Here is a 19,637-nt window from a genome sequence, read left to right as displayed (position 1 = left end):
ATGTTTGGAAAGTGGTGCTAAAGTCACGCTGGTGTCAGACGATGATGGTGGTAGTGGTGGGTCCGAGGTGTTTGCCGTTGGTGGGGTCGGTTTTGTGGAGGGAAAGGAGTGGGGCGGTGAGGTGGGGGTGGCGGTGTGGTTTGTCTTGTCTTGGTGTTCACAGTTTGTGGTTGCTGGATGTTGTGTACGGTTGCCCAGAGCCAAGGCCCGTACTGCTGCTCTTCTTTCGTCAGTGAGTCGCCATTGTCAATCCAAGTTTGGCAGTCTTTCTCGTCATGATTCAGGAGGCCACACCAGTAGCAGTACACGGGTAGCCTTTCGTATTGGAGCGAGATCCAGAGTGGATCCGAGTCACCCAAGTCTACAAAACGATCACAAGAAAGGGGTTGGTTGATATCAATGTCAACTAGGATTTGGAGAAACGACTGCGACATTCTTCAGTTGGCAACACATCAACTTGTTTTAGTTTATCCAGGGATCGCCCAATAGCTTCTGCATTGGCGCGATTCATTCGGCTGAAGGGTAAGTTGTGCACTTGAATCCAGAATGAGGCGCTGTTGAACTTGGCATCGTCAATGAACTCCTTCACTGTCGGTTTATAGAAACTAATCAGGTACTTGTCAAAAGACCATGGTTGCTGGTCAAGGATTTTAAGGGAGTCGGCTTCACTAGAGAAAAGAATCAAAACCGAATTGGATTCGAGATCTCGAAGTTCGAAGTCTTGTATGGAGCGCCACATGCTTTTAAAGGTTCTTGATAGAGCTTCCATGCTAGCTTTGCGTTTGGTGAAAAGCTTTATGACAAGGACCTTACTATTATCTTCAATATCGGATGCAAGAAGGACGGTTTGACTTTCTTGTGTGTTGAGTGATAGCTTTGCCCATCGTCCAGTGAGGTCGTCCATGGCTAGTGAGGGTGGGTAGTGAAGAGTTAGAGAAGAGAGGAGGTTCCACCGAAATGGGGAAAAGGAGGCCTATACAGGCATTAGGATTTCATCGTCGCAGGCCGTCTCAAAGGAGAGAGACAGTGAGAGAAAAAGTTGATAAGATTAATACAACAAGATATGATGGCAATCTTATTAAGCTACGGACAAAACAAGTCAAATGTTATAAATTAGATGATATTATAGAAATGAAAATTTAAAACTATCATACCAATTTAGAATTCTAATCATTTTATTATTAATATATTTTTTACTATATTTTTTTTACTTATATTATATTACTACACGTAAAAATAAACAGTAGCATCACTTTTTTTTTTTTTTTTTTTAAATCTCTAGATTCCCTCTTCAAACAAGGTTACTTTTTTTCCTTTTTTTTTTTTTTTTTTGGATTTTCTCTTCACACGCTCCTTATTTTTTAGATTTAGATTTTAACTTCACACTTACACACATTTATAGATAAAAACAACTTCTTATTTGTTCTTATCAACTATTGCTTTATAACTAATTTTTAAATAAAAATAACAACAATTTTTTAGATTCTTGATAATGCTATCTCATGAAATTTTAAAGTTAAAAAAAAAAAAAAAAAAAAAAAAAAAAAAAAAAAAAACCAACGTGCATAGTTAGGAAGAGTTAGACATGTGCATGAGTTGGAGAGTTATATACTTATATCTATTTGATTATTGAGATAAAACCGATATTCATTGTGAATGAGTTATATAGTATAATAGTAATTCCTAATTAACGTAAATGGGTAATCTATAATGTATATTTATCTAATATATATATAAGCTAATAAAAAATAAACAACTTCACAGGATGCAAGCAACTTTACAAGATGTGCAATCATGCAATAGGACACAACGAGAGCTTATGTGTTTATGATGCTGTTTTTTTTTAACATTAGCCATGAGGAGATTTAGAGTACAAGGAATAAATCTCAGGTCAAAAAAGCCTCTATTGACTTTCAAGAGTTAGTTTCAATCGTGCTAATTTTCCTTTTCTTTTTCTAAATGTTTTATATGTTGTTAGACTCTTTTTTTTTTTTTTTTTTTGGTTATTTTTTTTTCTAAACTTCCAATTACCCTCTTGGAAAACTAAGGCAAATTTAGATATAATTCTCACTCTTAAGGACAACCATTCAATTCCCATTTAAATAATTTTTTTCTCTATTAACTCTAATTATAATTTTTTAAATAATTTTTCTTTAATGAAAATTGTCGTATATTCATTATATGATTAGTTATTCCATTCTAACATTTTGTCTCTCTTAAAGTAATCATTTTTATTCTCATATAATCATCATCTCGATATATTAAATTTGTCCTCAATTTTGTGTAGTATTACTATCAAGAGCTAAATTCTCCTTTATAAGTTCAAAATTTTTAATTTAATTTTTTAAGATAAGTAATTTAATTATATTATTGAAATAAATTGTTTAATTTACATATACTTTTCTATTAAGCCGTGTATTGTACAAGTATAAAACTAGTAATAACTAAAAATCGAAACATTTGACTTTTTGTTGACCACTCATTATTAATTTATTATGCCATTAGGCTATATAAGTTATTGTCACATTAATATTTAAAAACTCCCCAAAAAAAGGTGCATTTTCATTTGAGAAATTAACAAATAAGTCAAATCAGTTATTTTAGATTCACGCACACACATGTTCACAAAAAGTAGTTATAAAAAAAAAAAAAACACTTCTTTAAAAATAATAATTAAAAAAAAAAACAAGAACACGTTGCAAACTTCATTTGGTAAATCTAAAACACAAAAACCCTATACTTGCGCCTCTTCACTTCCCTTTAAAAGACAGTTAGTGTCTGATCAGAAAAAAGAAAAAGAAAAAAGACAGTGCTCTATGATATTCACATCTCATACATGTGTAGCAAGCAAAACTGTCATAAGTACTACTTTATCAAACATGTTATGGAACATTCACTTGAACTTCTAATGCAATCATGACAAAGCCTTCCTTATAGATGCATCAATATATTCCTATATAATTTCATTAGAGCATAGAATAGAGTACTGAAAAGCTTAGGGTGTTTACATATATGGCCATTTAGTTTTGTTGATGAATTCGGGTTTAATGTTTTGTATTAGATTTGCTTCCATTAAGTTCTGATCACCAAGTTATATTCTAATTAATCATTCGGTGATTGTGCTTCCAAAACTTTCATGCCTTGGTTGATGAATTAAATAATTCAAGCCGAAGCATAACCCCCAAATAAATGTTTTTATTGCCTAGCAAAATTGATGGGAGGCACAGGACAAGCATCTGAAATTCCATTTAAACACGATACCAAAGGTTGTGTTTTACAACCATTGATCTTTGTTAATGGTTTTATAATTAATTTGCTTTATAAATGTACAACGATGAACTACAAATCCTGCACCTATTTTTGTTGATTGTTTAAAGTTTAGACTCATTAAAAATGTTTGTTAATGGTTTTCTTTGGTTTTTTTTTTTTTTCCTTTTCCTTTTGTTTTTGTAGGGTTGCTAAGAACACACCCTAACAAGTGAGAAATTTTTTATTTTATTTTATGATTTTTCATGTACTTTTTAAAAAGTGATCTTGATACAACCTTCTATATAACTATGAATCACCAAACCCTATGCCTTTCATTGTTTAAAGTTTAGACCCATTAAAACTTATTTCTTTTTATGGGATTATGTATTTCTCTTTTGAATAGTTATATATATTTTTGAATTGTTTCATTAACTTTTACGCTCTAGATCTTCTAATTCTTTAATTATATATATGGCATTTTAGAAGGTTTTTTTTTTTTTTTTTTTTAATGATCATACCATAGATTATTGTTTTGAAGATAATCAATTTTTCTCTTATATTTATCTATTGTGTACTCATATATATTTTTTGTTTTATTTCAATAATCTACAAGAAGTGAATTTTATAATTTTTTGACCTTTCAAAAGTTTTAATATCTAAATCTTTTTAATTAATTTTTTACTATATGTAAAATTATTTGAAAATTTTCAATAACTATACCCATAAATTATTCTTCGAGGGATGGTTTTATTACTGTTTTTCTAGGTGGGCTTGCTTTGGCTCTTTCCATCGGCGTCGCAACATTCATTTATATATATATATATATATTTTTTTTTTTTTCTTTTTTCTTTTTTTTTTTTTTGGATAAAAGCCTCTCTTATGTCATTTGACTCTCTTTCAATAACAATTTTTACTCCTTTTCTCAACCTTCAGTCATCAATTTGCCACCCTCACCGAAGCTGCTTCTCCCCTCTCTTTTCTTTTTCTCTCATTTACAAACAAAACCCGATAACCTCTTTGTCCCTTTGTCCCTGATAAGCCAAACCAAACCATTCGACTTCTTTTCGATATATTACTATCAAACGCAGACCCACAAACGTCTCTCACCAATTCTCACTTCCTTCCTCTCCTCTCCTAATATTGCGACTGTGTCCTCTACGCCAATGAAGAGAAATTTGTTTATAGCTATTGATGTGCAATATGAAGCATGTAAGTGTGTGCTCACTGCTCACTGCTCACTTAGGGAATCATATATGAAACATGCATAACTTAGGAAATAATCATGAAGTGGGCGCTGATTCACTTGTGATTAGAATATGGGAACAGCTAAGCTAATGCTAATGCTAATGCTAATGCTGTTTCTAGGAAAATTTTGGAGTTGGGTATTGTTAAAGAGTTTGGAGAACTTAGTCTATCAAAGGATTTTGATGCTGGGTTTTGAGTTGAATGTATTTGTGGGTAGTTCTTTGATAAGATTATATATACAGCAGTGGTTGCAACAATAATGCATGATGTGTGTTTGATAAAATGCCTCAAAAAGATTATATTATGTGGAATGTTTTGCTAAATGGTTTACTTATTGTAGTAATTCTCTAGAGCTTTTTTTGAAATCAAATTAGTATGTGCATGAAATGCTTACTTATTGGGTTAATAATAGATTGTTAGTGTTTAATTGGAAGAAAAGCTAAGCTTGATAAATTGTTGATAGCATGGTCCTTAGAAATCAACTATTTTTAAATTTGTGATTGCCCCTTCCTTCTGCTTGCAGTGCATTTGTGTGGCCATGTTGTAGTTTTTGAAAGTATTTGAGCACCATGCTTAGTAGCCAAAAAAAAAAAAATTCAATGTTATGCAGAAGGTAGAAGTGTTTAAGGGTATGAAACTGCCTTGAGTACTGTTTCTTTTTTGGGAATTTGGGTTGAAACTGCCTTGGTTTTCCTCCTTATGTGTTTATTTTCTTGCTCAAACTAGTATTAGAAGTCTAATGAAATTTTTGATTGGCCAGTATGGTTTTTTACAAATTTTTTGTAATCATGTTGACTTGCCCAATATTTTGTTGGTAATGGTTTATGAAAGTGATCAAGTCTGCTAATCATAGCACTATCTAGCTCATTTTTGTTGAACTGGTGCATCCATGTCTTCTTAGGTCCCTAAAAATCAGGCCGACTTCTCACAAAAAGCTTTCCTCTTTGCTTTTCGAATTGTAGTTCACCATTAGGCCCACTTCCTCCCATTGTATAGCTTCCTGCTACCGTCTTTTCGAAGTCACTGCCTTACAGTTTGACATCAAGAACATGTTTACTGTGATCAGACCGGTCTTTCCCAAAAGCTTTACTGGTAAAGTTTCCTCTTTTTTTTTTTTACTTGCCAGTTAAATATGATTTAGGCTTTTGGCATTTCAATTGGCTTGATTTTGATTTAGGGTCACGTTTGGGGGTGCTTTTATTTTGAATAATTAGCAGAGATAAATGAGGTAGAGTGGTTTTTGATAATTCAATTATTCGGCACATTGCCCTCTGTTTGGGAAAAAAAATAATGGCAATTGCAAGGCCAGAACAACATGACAGGTTCAATGCATTAGATATTTGTAAATCGTTTTAACTTTTATTGAGTTTAATTTTAGTTTCAGTTTCAGTTTCAATTTTAATTTATTAACTGTTGTCAATTGACTTTTAGTTTGAGTATTATTGATTTCTAAAGTCAATTTGGATTTAAAGAGTGCGATATGCACCCAAAAAATTTGTAAATTAGATTGCGTTTGTTTGATAATATAATTCATAGTCGATAAAACACTTCCTCCCTACTCTTTCTTTTGTCTCTTTCTTCTGTCTAATTTAGATTTGTCTCTCTTCACTGCTAAAGCACTTCTCACGGTCCCTAAAAGTCAAACTTTTGGGTATTGGATTTGGGTTGTGAGTTTTGTATTATATTAGTTTTTACAGGTTGGTTGAATTGTGGGTTAGTTTGCAAAGCCAGAATTTGATCCATTACAAAGTGGACAATTTGCCATTCAAGAAGCTTTGCTACTGGAGCCTATACTGGCATGCTAGAGATTGGTATGTGACATGTGATTTCCTTTATCTACTTTTTTATTGTTAGCCGACCAAAAATGTAAATATACTTTCAAACCATTAATGTTGAACCATCACTTGCTTTTATATTTTGTTGAGAAAGATTAAAATGCAGAATAGTTGTAAATATACTACAAGTTGAACATTTATATGTCTACAAATCACATTTACAAATATGCAGAGACGGTAGTATGTGTGGATGTGTGCAATTGAACCGTCTATCTTAATCGATTCCCTTGCTCCTTTAGAATTATCTTCTGAGGGTGGGCAACACCTTTACTTGCAATGTTGAGGCTGAATTGCATGAAATAGAGATTGAGTCTATTATTTTGCAGATAATATTATCAAGTGAAGATTAGGAGTTGTGCACAAAAGATTCCGTTTTGCCATTGTGTATAAAGACAAACCACACCATTGTTTTTGACAACTATTAAGTGAAATAGCACAATATCTTTTCAAAGGGTCAACAAAGAATGCAATGGCATTATCATGGGAATATTATTTTCTTAGGAATTTCTAGATATTGATGTGAAAACCATTTTAGTAGTTGTCTCTATTTAATGTTGCTTTTGAATAGCAGTTTTTTTAAATTTGCGAGCGAAAGGGTATTTATAACTTATTTGGATGAATTTAGTAATAAAATTATCTCTAAAAATAGCTAATCATTAAATTATTATCCCTAGTGTTTGTTATGAGTTTTTTCCTTTATATTTTTTAGAAAAATTGTATTCTCTTAATATTTTTCCTCCTTTAACTCTTATATTTTAACTTCTTTGTGCTCATGTAGAATATGAGTATCATCTAATATTCTGAAATATAGAGTATAAGGAATATATTTATTAAATAAATAAAAAAATGATATATTTGTCTATCAGGATTTGTATAGAGGAAGCATTCATTTATTATATATTTTTTGTTCATCTACATATTTTGCAATAATTGTATACAATTGTTTAATTTTCCTTTAATGTTTGATTACGTTTCAAATATAATTATACTTTGTAGCATGCTTAAAGTAAATATATATATAATTTTGAAAAACTATCATATGCATCGCACGGGTTGGTGACTAGTATATATATAAAACCGAAGTGCTTGACTTAGCCTTTGACTTTTTTAGAGCTCCTACATTTTTACATATCAGCATTATTTAAATAAAATAAAATATAAAAAAGATTCTGATTATATATTTCTAAAATCCGATAATAAAAAAAAAAACACCAAAACTGATTTTATATTTGTAAAACCTGATACATGCATAAAGCAGACCCCTTCTCCTTCCTCTAAAATAAAGACCCACGGCCAAACCTGCTTCCCAAACCACTGATCTCTGCCTCCTTCCTCCAAAACAAAATCTTTGTCTCTTTGAAGGTCTCATGGTTGAAGCCTTCTTCCTCTGTCACTCTTTCCGAAATAGAAGAAGCCATCTCCCACACTGTCAGGTTTTGGAGCTCCCACATTTTTTCACATCAGGCATGTTTAAAAAAAAAAACTATTTCTAATTAAATTTTTTGCTCATGTTTTACCGATAAGCCTCTTTGCCTTTGCCTCTCTCAATTCTCAAAACCCTAAAAGTCTAAAACCAACCGTTCTCTTTGCCTCTCTAAGTCGTTCTCTCTATATCCCTGATAGTCCACCATAGCCATCTCTCACACCCATGACTGAGCCATTACCCATCATAGCCATCACAAAATCTCCAATGTTGCAGGCCCAGTTACGGAGGTGAGATGCTCTTAATATCATGTATCTAATCTTTCCCTCTCTCTTTCTCTTTCTAAATATTTGTTTTTTAATGTTCATTGGCTTTGCTTCTTTTTGTTGATTCCTAGACTAAATTACTGATGTTGTGTAAGTAATATTTTGATTTTCTATTCAGTTCTTTTGCTAATACTATTGTTGGGTATTGTTAGGTTTTTTTTTTTTTTTTTGGATTTAATTTTGTGAATTCTTGTTTGGGTTCATGTGGCTACCACTTAGAAACTTGATTTTAGTGTATAGTTTCTTGGCGAAAAACACATTTTGGTCCCTACATTTTGACCCAATTTCCGTTTTGGTCCCTAAGTTTTTTTTTTACCGCTTTTAGTCCCTCTCCAGAAAAACGGTTCCATTTTAGTCCCTGCCGTTACATCAGAAACGGATATTGCTGACGTGGCAAACGGCAAAGTCAAAAAATAATAAACTAATGTCCACGTGGCCTAAATTAATAATAAAAAATATTTTTTAATGCCACGTCAGCATCTAAATTAAAAAAATAAATAAAAACTCTCATAAAAAAAAATCCTTAAATAAAAAAGTTAATTTATTAATTCTAACTAAATAAAAAAAAAATTAAAAACTCTCATCAAAAAAAAAAAAATCAAAAACAAATTTAAAACTAAACCCAACAAGAACAACAAAACCCAGAAAGAACTAAACCCAACAAGAACAAACTAAACCCAGCATAAAAATGAAAAAGGTTGTGCAAGAACATCTTCATAACTGTCCCCCTCTCTCTTTGTTCTGCTCGTGCAAGAACATCTTCATTTTTTTGTAAAGAAAAAAGAGAAACAAGCGAATTTTAAATTTTTTTTCTGCAATCCTAAGGATTAATCACACACGAACAAGAAAATAGCAATGGCAGACCAACTCATCGACGACCAGATCTCTGAGTTCAAGGAGGCCTTCAGTTTGTTCGACAAGGATGGCGACGGTCAGATTCTCTCTCCTCTCTCCAATGTGTCTTTTTTTATTATCAGATCTACTTCTTTGTTGGTCCAACGTTTTCGCTGTCTTTCGTATGATTTTTCCTTGTTCGGGAAATGTTTTGCATTTTGATTTTTTGTCCTAAAAATGAAAATAATTCTGTTTCATTGATGGTCATTTCTAGGTTACCAGAATTTCTATTTATATTTATTTGTTCATCGTTTGCTTGCTAAGAAAGCTTTGGGAAAAAAAATAAATAAATAAAGAGATTAACGAATTATATGATTGAATCTCAGATTTGGAATTTCCGAGAAAATAAAAATTCTTAAAACAACTCTTGAGTGCTCAATATTTTGTGAATATGCCTAGACTCAACGTGGGTGTGAAACAAAACAAATGAAAAAGGTCGAATTATTCTATGCTGGGTTTAGTTTGTTCTTGCTGGGTTTAGTTCTTTCTGGGTTTTGTTGTTCTTGCTGGGTTTAGTTTTAAATTTGTTTTTGATTTTTTTTTTTTGATGAGAGTTTTTAATTTTTTTTTTATTTAGTTAGAATTAATAAATTAATTTTTTTATTTAAGGATTTTTTTTATGAGAGTTTTTATTTTTTTTTAATTTAGATGCTGACGTGGCATTAAAAAATATTTTTTATTATTAATTTAGGCCACGTGGAGATTAGTTTATTATTTTTTGACTTTGCCGTTTGCCACGTCAGCAATATCCGTTTCTGACGTAACGGCAGGGACTAAAATGGAACCGTTTTTCTGGAGAGGGACTAAAAGCGGTAAAAAAAAAATTTAGGGACCAAAACAGGAATCGGGTCAAAATGTAGGGCCCAAAATGTGTTTTTCACCTAGTTTCTTTGTAGGCATTGATCTGTGAGCCTTTTAATTCTAGATATAAATTCAAAATTCATAAGGAATTTTAAATTCTGATTCTTTGAGATTGTGTATTTGAAATTTTAGTGGAAACTGAGGTATGGGTTTGAATTTTTTATGATTTATATGTTAGATATTGGGATTGGTATATGGTGAGATAGGTTTATATAGTAGAAAGGAGATTAATTGAATCACAATGGTCTTTGAGATTATCAATTTGAAAGTTTAAGGGATATTGAGAAGTAGGTTTGATTTTTTATTGATTTATTTCACGGTGCGTTTGTGCATTGAGATTAGAGTTTGTTAATTTGGGTCTAATTTAAAAGTGGTCTTGGTCTCAGGTTCTGTCCAAACAGAAAAGATTTATAACAGACAACAGCGGTGGCTGCCACTGCTGCATAAGATTGGTTTAACTATCAAGAATAATTTGTGCATCATGTATCTTAAAGTGCTTAATTGGGATCATAAATAAAACTGTCTTTCAAATATATATATATGGGAAGACTCCTGGGTATCATGGTCATAATTTCAAATCTATTGCTAAGGACAGCTTAGTGGTTCAACAGCCCCTGGTGAATGAGAGGAGAGTGGGAAAGCTTAAATCTTATTAAAAAACCCACATGATATAAATGGAAAAGACTTGATGAATGTCAAAAATGGAAATAGGTACACCACTGTAAGTTATGGTAATTCTAATCTTGATTTTTAATCTACGAATTTTATTTGTTAGTTATGGTAAGGTTTGTACCGTTCACACACTAAAACCTGATGAATGTCAACTTTGGTGTTTGTTTTCATCTTGATTCTTTTACAAAAAGACCATAAATTTTTGGTTTGTTTATTTCTTTTTACTTCCTACTGCTTAGAATGGTCCCCAGCCACATGGTAAGGTTGTTTTTGCTCACTTGGTAGGGACTTAAAACTATTTGCTGCTTTACTTATACTTACCAAACTCTATTGTGTTAGTTGGCCTATTTTGAAAGTCCCTTCAGTTAATCTGTAATATATTATGTTATCTGTCTATTGAGCCAAGCTTGGTTTTGATGAAGGTAATGCAGCTGGAGCTGAATTTGAATATGAGGGTATAATTCCTATTAAAGAACTTCAACTTAGTATGTCCAATGAGTTTGACTTATTGCAGTTAGCAATTTATTTATTTATTTTTAGAAACTATTTTGTAAGCAAGTTTGTGTATAGCTGAGTGATGAAGGCAAATCTAAAATAGGGACATTTTTTGGATCTTCATGGTTCACTGAAGAAAATAAGTCTCTACGGCCAAGTAATACATTATGAAACTCCATACTGAACCGCATGCTTCACTTTCTAACTCATCTTCATTAGCACCTAAAACAAAAACATGAAAACTAAATGAATACCTTGCAATAGGTCTATCAAATCACATATACACTAATTTGCAAACTTTCTACATTTATTGTTAAGGTTTGTGGTAGAAATTTATTTGTTCTGTTAAGTCTCAGAATAGGCAAAGGAAAATGCAATCTTCTAATCTTATGTTTTTAGACTTCTATTTGTATTCAAATTAAAGATGTGCATTTCAACATTTTATCAAGGACGTGCTTGGGAACCCAAAGATGGATGATTTTGTTGATGATAATTCAAGAATCTCATTTGATCACCAATTGATACTTATATTAGATGAACTCTATGAGGTTTGCCACGTCTCATCTTGCTTCATTTGTTCTATTCATTCTACTGCACATCCCTAAGCTAGCATATAGATCGTCTTTTAATTTGAATTAAATCACTCTAAATCAAAGTAATGTTTCATGCCTTTGTAGTCAGCCAAAGAAAGCTGCAATGGTGATTGAGTGAATTTAAATGAGAGCAATATATAATATATATTGGATATTCAAGTGATTGATGAGGTCAGAGGGTCTACCACTTTCTGATATGCTTAGATATATCCTTATCATTATTAAGCCAAGTGCCTGTGTGGTAACCTTTTCAGAATACTTTTTCTTTAGGAACAGCCTTTTCAAATAACCCCATTCTCCAAAAGCTGAAAAATAAGCTATACCAATCTGGCACATAAGCAGTTTGCATCAGAGCTAGCAGTGATAGTTTAATCATAATGATTGGTGTGTAGGTGTAGAGAAAAGTTCTAAACACCTAAAAATGGATATGGTAGGCAAGATCACCATCAGGCAATTGCTGCTGAAAAACTGCCAGACTTGAATTGCACAAGCATGGAATCAGCAATGAGAGTTATAGCACAGACAACAACAGCAAAACAGGATTTTGGGTCCTTTTGTAAGTGTTTGCTTCCTTATTTGCTTCTTCTATTTGATTTGTAAAAACGAGTTGGGATTGTCAAATGAGCTTCATCATCCCATTTTTGTTATATCTGTAGCCTTGTAATTTCCTATGACTGAATTATTTTAAAACAAAGTTCTGAATGTGTTTATATCTATAATTATTTATAGCTATGAATTTATTTTCTCATGCTCAACCTTTACCATTCCGATGTAAAGAATTATTGTAGTTCGTAGTCTATGAATCATATTGTTTGAGTTTTGTGTTTTGGTTTATAATCATTTACTGCTTTCGTAATTTTCTGCACACTTTGTGTTGGCATCATTAGAGATTCTTTGGTGAGAAAGCAGTTTGCATTGATACATTTCTTTTATTGGTTGCTTAAGCAGTAATTATTTTACTATAGATTGGTAGTTTGAATAGTTTAGAAAGAAACCTGAGAAATCATAAAAGAATTTTATAGAGCTACTAAATATTATGGTTTGTGCCTTTGAAAAACTTTTTGAATAATTTGGTGGGTTATGCTTATGAAAAGCATGACAACTATGAAGTTTTGAACTACTTATTGCTTATCCGGAAAACATAATTAGATATATACAAATAAGGAAGAGTTTCTTAGATAAGAAAAGAAGAGTTTAAATGAGAACCCATATCCAAAAAATTTGCCACTATCGGTAAAGGTTTTTATTTTATTTTATTTTATTATTATATATGATTTAGGTTTGGGTATTTTGGTTGGATTGGTTTTGATTAAGGTATTTGGGTTTTTATTGTCTTGGTTGTTTGTAGTTCTTTTGGGCGCTAATATATATTTTACTGTGAAGGATACTTTGATGAATGTTTTCTTTCATTCTTTTTTTTATTATTATTATTTTTTTATATATAGGTTTGGGAAGAGTTTTAGACTTGCATTTTCTTTTCTTTTTTTTAGCTAAAAAGTATTTGCCTCTTTGCATTAAAAAAATTTCAGTTGAGGTTTTTTACTTCCTTTTATCAAGCCAGTGAGTTAGGCTGCTTAGATTTGGTGCAAATGTGACTTTTACTTGAAACCATCAACTGACAATCAGGTGGAATGTGCTCTCATGGCATTGAACAATCTTGATGACTCTTGCAACTACTATTGGCTTGCAAGAAGGAATGGGAGGACAAGCATTTATTATAGCAGTGATTTTTCCAGAGAGTTTAGTTTTATTTGCATTCTGCATATTGAAATGTTCCCTCAAACATAACTATGTTAGCTTTAGTAGTTACAGAATGATTACTATACATTTGAATCCAATTATGATATCCTAGTATTTATCTTTATGGCATATTTGTTTCTAGAATTCTTCCAACATTTTCTTCTTGTGACTTTACATCAAATTCTATCCCTTCAGCTCCTTCATTTGAGTCTAGAATTCTTCCAACTTTTCCTTCTTGTGTCTCTCCTTCAAATTCTATCCCTTCAGCTCCTTCATTCTCAGGTCTACTAGGCTCAGACACAGGTTGGTTGACAGTAACAGTGTGGTCGTTTTCAGTCTTTACAGATTCATCTTGTGTATCATCCAAGAAAACTTCTTTTGCGTTTGCATCAGTTGTGCCACCGTGGCTGATAGCATCTTCTTGTGCATCATCTATGAATTCCACTGATGCATTATTTTCAAGTGTGATAGTTTCACTCTTGGAATCATCTTGTGTGTTTTGTAACAAATGATCCTGTTCATCTGCTTCAGTTGCGATAGAGTGGCTGATTTCATCCAAAATTAAGTTGTCTTGTACATCATCTAAGAATTCAACATTTGCAATACTCTTTATGCATTCCTCTTCTGTAATGCTTGCAGACTCCTCTAGTTCATCTGTTTCGATTGTGCTAATCTGGTGGTTTTCACCATTAAAGTTTTCTGTATTGTCTAAGACATCTATCTTGTTAGTTTCTATTGTGATAGCGTGGTCATCGCCACCCTTAACAGGGACCTCTTCTATATCATCATCGAAATAATCCTCTTTTGCATTCAGTGCAAGCATAATCGACACTAGCCAAAAGAGAGATGCATCCAGGGACACTAAAGCAGCACCACCAATGAGACCTTTTTTTAGCTATGGAACAATCTGGGTTGCCACGTATGTTGCATGACAAGTGAAGTTGCTCGATTGCAGATGTAGATCAGCATGCACAATTTATAGAAGAGTGCAAATTTGGTCTGGACCTGGCGTAAAACCATCATTTTACACTATCTAATAGCATTGTGCCACATCAGCATTTCACAAAACAAATCAAATACACTTAACACACACAATCACTTCTAAAAACCCACCCACGTTGTCATCAGATGATAAGCTTCCGGAGTGTTGACGGACTGTACAAAAGTTACCGGATTCACCGTTTTTGTGGTAGAATTCAGCAAAACCCAAAAGCCATCAAGCCCAGATTCAAATGATGGTCTTGCCAAGTGAAAAACTCCCAAAGCTCAGTTGGCTCAAAACCAAAAACAAAAGTAAAAGTGTAAACCACACCCCCACCCCCCCACCCCATCCAAAAAAAAAAAAAAAAAAAAAATCTAGTCTCAGATCTAAAGTAAAAGGAAGACCACCCCACCCCCACCATTATTTTCCTCTTTGGCATTTGCTCTCTTTGTTTATTAGCTTAGACTTTGCCTTCAGATCTACCAAATACGCAAGCAAACTCCTTTACACGACCAAAAAAAATTCCAACTTCTTTCACTATCGTTAAAGACTTATGGTCTCCCCCAACTTCAACATCTTCTTCTTCATTTTCATTTACCAAAAAAACCCAAACAGATCTGGAAAATGCTCTAGCACCATTGAAACTCCACGCCAAATCATCATTTGTAACTAGGCTTGATGGGTTTTGGGTATCACTTAATTTGAACACAAAAATGGGGTAGTTCTGCCATGCTTGGGTGGTTTTTTATTTTTATTTTATGAAATTGGGTTTTAAGGAGTGATAGTGTGAGGCAGGTGTATTTGATTGTTTTGTGAAATGCTAATGTGTCTTGTTATTATTGGAGGCATAAAATGCTATGTTTATGCCAGATTTGGATGAAATGTTTTCTCTTTATAAAATTGTTCATGGGATAAATTAATTAAAACACAATAGTTTGTTTGACATACGCACGTGTTTCTATAAAATAAATTATAGCAACATTGGATACATTACTAAATTTGTAATTTTCAATCTAAATCCTAACAAAGTAAATTAAAAAAGTCAAAACATTCTTAACCGTGATTTAAGTGAAATAGGGGAAGTTGTTCCACAAGATAGACCATGCTATGACAGAATATCAAAATAGTTGGTATAGTGTCATAATTTTCCTTTTTTCTTTTAAATTTTGGATAAATATTTTTTGAAGACATGGATTAGTAGAAGTGTGTCCTATTTTATAAGCATTTTAAAGGGAGTTTGAAATATATTTTTTAGTGTTGTCTGCAAGTTTTTTTCTGTTAAACGTAAGGTTTATGAGTATTTTTGAATCACATAAAAATTCAATAAAAAAAGAGGAATCCTAGATGGTATAGATAAACTTAAAAATAAATTTATACTTGCAATGCTACGCAAAAAAAGATGGTGAAGTTGATACTTTTAAATAAAATGCAATTTGAAATTGTTTTTCCTTTGTATGGGCAAAAGATTGATAGCCAACCAGCCACGCTTGAAGGTAATAGAAACAAAAATGAGATACTTCCAAAAACAACTGTGGGACTCGATGTATACTTGCCACCAAGGTTGTCAAAATCGGGATCCTACATATGATCGTGGGAGGTAGGTAGGATCATGGAACGTAGGATCGGATCGTGAATTGTAAGATCCTATATTATTTGAGAAAAAAACAAAAAATACATCTTGATATGTTAAATAATCACATAAATTATACATTTATTGATATAATTACCATACATCATTATATCCATTTGTAAGCATCATTTATAGAGGCCAAAAACCTCAAAACGTGACACTCTATTGGAATATTTTTTATTTGGGTCCAACTAACATTCTCTCTACATTAAAGTGGAAAAACTTGATCTATTGAGATTTTATTTTTCATTTAAGTCCAACTGAGCCTTCTATCAAATTAAAGAAGATTACAAGAAACAAAGGTCGTTTGAGATCATCAGAATTGTACGTTCCTACCGATCTTGAACAATCGCAAAGATCCTTGAAAGATCCGGATCGTTTTGGGTAGGGTGGGATCGTAAAATCGTAGGATCGTAGAATCCAGATTGGGATTTTGACAACCATGCTTGCCACCTGCAAGCTAAATCAAAGCCCAAAAGAACAAAAATCAAATATATATTTATCAAAAAGGAAAAGAAAAGAGAAATTATTGCAGCACTAATTATGAAGGAAATTACACATTAGGGCAGCAGGAAAATAGTAACAACTAATTCGAAAAAAAAAAACACCTAAAATGGTAAAGTAAAGAACAAGTTGATATCTTATAAATGTGTACGACATTTTTCTCTCCAATTTAGTTAGTTGTGATTCAAGGGTTTTTTTTTCTTTTTAATTTTATTTTTTAATATTTTGATTTGGGTTTCATCACTGACATGTTGCTTCACAATGTGCACCACTTATATAAACAAAAAATAATAAGTGCAATATATCTTTGTCTCAGTGAGTTAAAATTAAAAATACCTTCTTAATTTCAGCCAACACTATAAATGTGAATGAAATCATACCAAGTGTACCCGCAATAAACGCCAATTTTGTCTCGGTGAAGGCCATGATGCCAGCCAATTAAGATGACATATAACGGAATGTGACTCTCGCAAAAGAGGATCAGGGTGAAAATCAATGAAAAGTATAGCAACTTGAAAAATTAAGAAAGGCAATAAATGAATATTAGACATGCATAAGGAGTAATAAGGTCCAATATTATCTAACATATACAATCAAAATAGAACTAACAAACTTCCTGTGAAAGTTTAGGGATAAAAATGATATTTTACGCAAAAAAAAAAAAAAAAAAAAAAGGAAGAACGAAGAAACTTCCAAAATATATATATATATATATAGAGAGAGAGAGAGAGAGAGAGAGAGAGATGGGTTCAAGTTACACCTGGTGTAACTCTTATGAAGTTACACCTTTTTTCTACTATAGATTTGTAAGTGATCTAACGGTTAAAAAAATATCATTAAATGCTATTACTTTCCATCTCATTCATAATTAATACTAGTATTTTTTTCTCTGTCCTTATTTATTGTTTTTTGCTTGATAAAAGGGCACACTACCATTTTTAACCACTTGCATTTCTATACTTGAAAAAAAATAAAATAAAGTTTTTGCTTCATTAAAGGGCAGCAATGAATAGTTGCTGCCCCAGAAACTGATTCTGAAAAGTGATGCAAGATTGGCGCCTTTCGAATTCCAACCATTCGGGCTAGTTCTCTAGCAGTGGTAATGTAATAATCCTACAGAAAGATGAAATGAACACCACAGTTTAGTGATGCACCGTTGTAAGAAACATGAAATTTTTTAAAGATTAAAAGAAAATGATGCGTGCAGCATATATTTGTAAGAGTATTGTTAGATAAAACATGTATAGTCTTTTTCATTAAGAATTACATGAAGTGTGATGCTTTGGTACGTTTTCTTTCGAAATATATTTAGCTTTTATCATGGTGAAGCTGTCAAAATGCAAAATAAAATTTTAAAACAGGATTTGTTCTTCACTCGACCGATTTCTATCTCTTCTTCTTGAGTTCTTGCTGTAAGTTTTCCATTATTGATGTTAGCTTCAAAATTTTCTTTTGTAACTTCTATCTGATTTATCTTACAGGGTCTACTAGAAAAACAATAAATAAAGAGAGAGAGAAAATACTAGTATTAATTATGAATGAGATGAAAAGTAATAGCATTTAATGATATTTTTTTAGCTGTTAGATTACTTACAAATCTACGGTGTAAAAAAGGTGTAACTTAACAAGAGTTACACCAGGTGTAACTTGAACCCATCTCATATATATATATATATATATATATTCATAAAGGGATAGGTTCAAGTTACACCTAGTGTAACTCCACAAGACTTACACCTTTTTATGACCATTAATTTCTATTAGATCTAATGGTTAAAAATCTCTTATATCCACCTCATCTTGCATAATTAATAGTAGCATTTTTTTCTCCCTCTCCCTATTTATTACATTTACAATCATCTAAACGTTGAGAGGAAGAGGGAAAAAAACTGCAAATTCGATGCCACCCTCTTCGACGGTGAATACAGAGCTAGTTGCGATATTGTGGCATGAATGAGAAGGAGCCCAAGGAGGTAGACCCAATCGCAGTGGCCTTAAAAGAAACTTTTATTCATTTTCTCTAGGATTCGTTTAAAGAGATCAAAGACTTCTTTGATTTAGGCATGGCTATGATTTTCCTCATTTTAACTTTCCAAAATTACTCATACTCTCGCCATTTATTTACTGACTGCTACAATTAAAATCATAGAAAATGCATTTTGCGTGGAGGAGTATTTTGATAGATAAATTTGTCCTTTTATATCTTTCACACTATTTTCTTTGATCACCATGGCCTTTCATATATCCTAAATAATGAGGCTGTTGTGCCATGTCCCATGTGTGGCTCTTATTTCTAAAACAATGCAACTCTAAAATCATCATAACAATTAACTCTGACCCAATTCTTACTGAGTTTCAACTCTCTGAATTTTGATCAAATTTTCATTCAGACTACTAGAACACCCCTATTTCATTGTTAAGTCACAGAGGACTCTAACCAGTAAAAAAATTTAACAGATCGGTGTTAGACTTATATCTAACACTAAATTATACTTTTGAATTTAACTAGCTAAATTTAAAGTGTAGCTTTGGTGAGTTGAGTGGGTTAGCGGAGGAGGAGGTGAGCTCAAAGAGGCCTAGGCAGATGAGAGAGAGAAGAGGAGAAGAAGAAGACGATGGGAAGAGAAAGTGGAGCTTGATGACTTTAAATATATATATATATATATATATATATATATAAAGGCATTAATGACTTTTAATGTTTTGACATCACTTATTTTTAGAAAGTTGATAACATGGCAATTAGTATTTTATTTACCATTAGATCTAATAGAAATCAATGGTCCGAAAAAGGTGTAACTTTATTAAGTTACACGAGGTGTAACTTGAACCCATCTCATTCATAAAATGGGAAAAAAAAGAAATAAATAAATAAAATCTACACCTAACCCTCAAGAGATTAACGAAATGAGAGAAAATCGAAAAGGAATTAACCATTGCCTTTGTTTTGCATGCGTCAAGGAAAATTGAGATTTATTTGATTATAAATAAGGAAAATAATAAAATGTATACACACATGACGATAAAAATTCATGACTTCGTACTTCGATGTCTTGACAGCATGGATTCAGAATCTTGTTGGAAATTTACGTTAAATAAGTGCATTTATCTGTCTCCTCCTAGTTGATTGCTGTTTATTTAATTTTTTAATGATTTGTGGGTTCTAGTTAGTTCAACCAATTAAGGCT

The 19,637-nt window shown here is 32.2% G+C and overlaps 1 protein-coding gene and 1 long non-coding RNA gene across 4 annotated transcripts in view; both read left to right on the top strand.

The window, feature by feature from the left end:
- The window catches only part of LOC126720957 (uncharacterized), a 75,905-nt gene that overhangs the window by 34,590 nt on the left and 21,678 nt on the right, over window positions 1-19,637 (top strand). The window lies entirely within an intron of this gene.
- Window positions 4,140-12,354, top strand: LOC126720963 (uncharacterized). 3 transcript variants are annotated; one of them, XR_007653754.1, is made up of 5 exons: window positions 4,140-4,458; window positions 5,396-5,586; window positions 6,192-6,305; window positions 10,928-10,960; window positions 11,986-12,354. It is a non-coding gene; the product is annotated as an uncharacterized LOC126720963 (long non-coding RNA). The 3 variants fall into 3 exon arrangements; XR_007653752.1 differs by having other exon boundaries at window positions 4,141-4,458; window positions 5,457-5,586; window positions 6,112-6,305; XR_007653753.1 differs by having other exon boundaries at window positions 4,141-4,458; window positions 6,112-6,305.

Source organism: Quercus robur, chromosome 4, assembly GCF_932294415.1.
Source record: "Quercus robur chromosome 4, dhQueRobu3.1, whole genome shotgun sequence".
Taxonomy (NCBI): Eukaryota; Viridiplantae; Streptophyta; class Magnoliopsida; order Fagales; family Fagaceae; genus Quercus; species Quercus robur.
The sequence above is the reverse complement of the archived record's forward strand: the minus strand, read 5'-3'. Positions and strand labels throughout refer to the sequence as shown.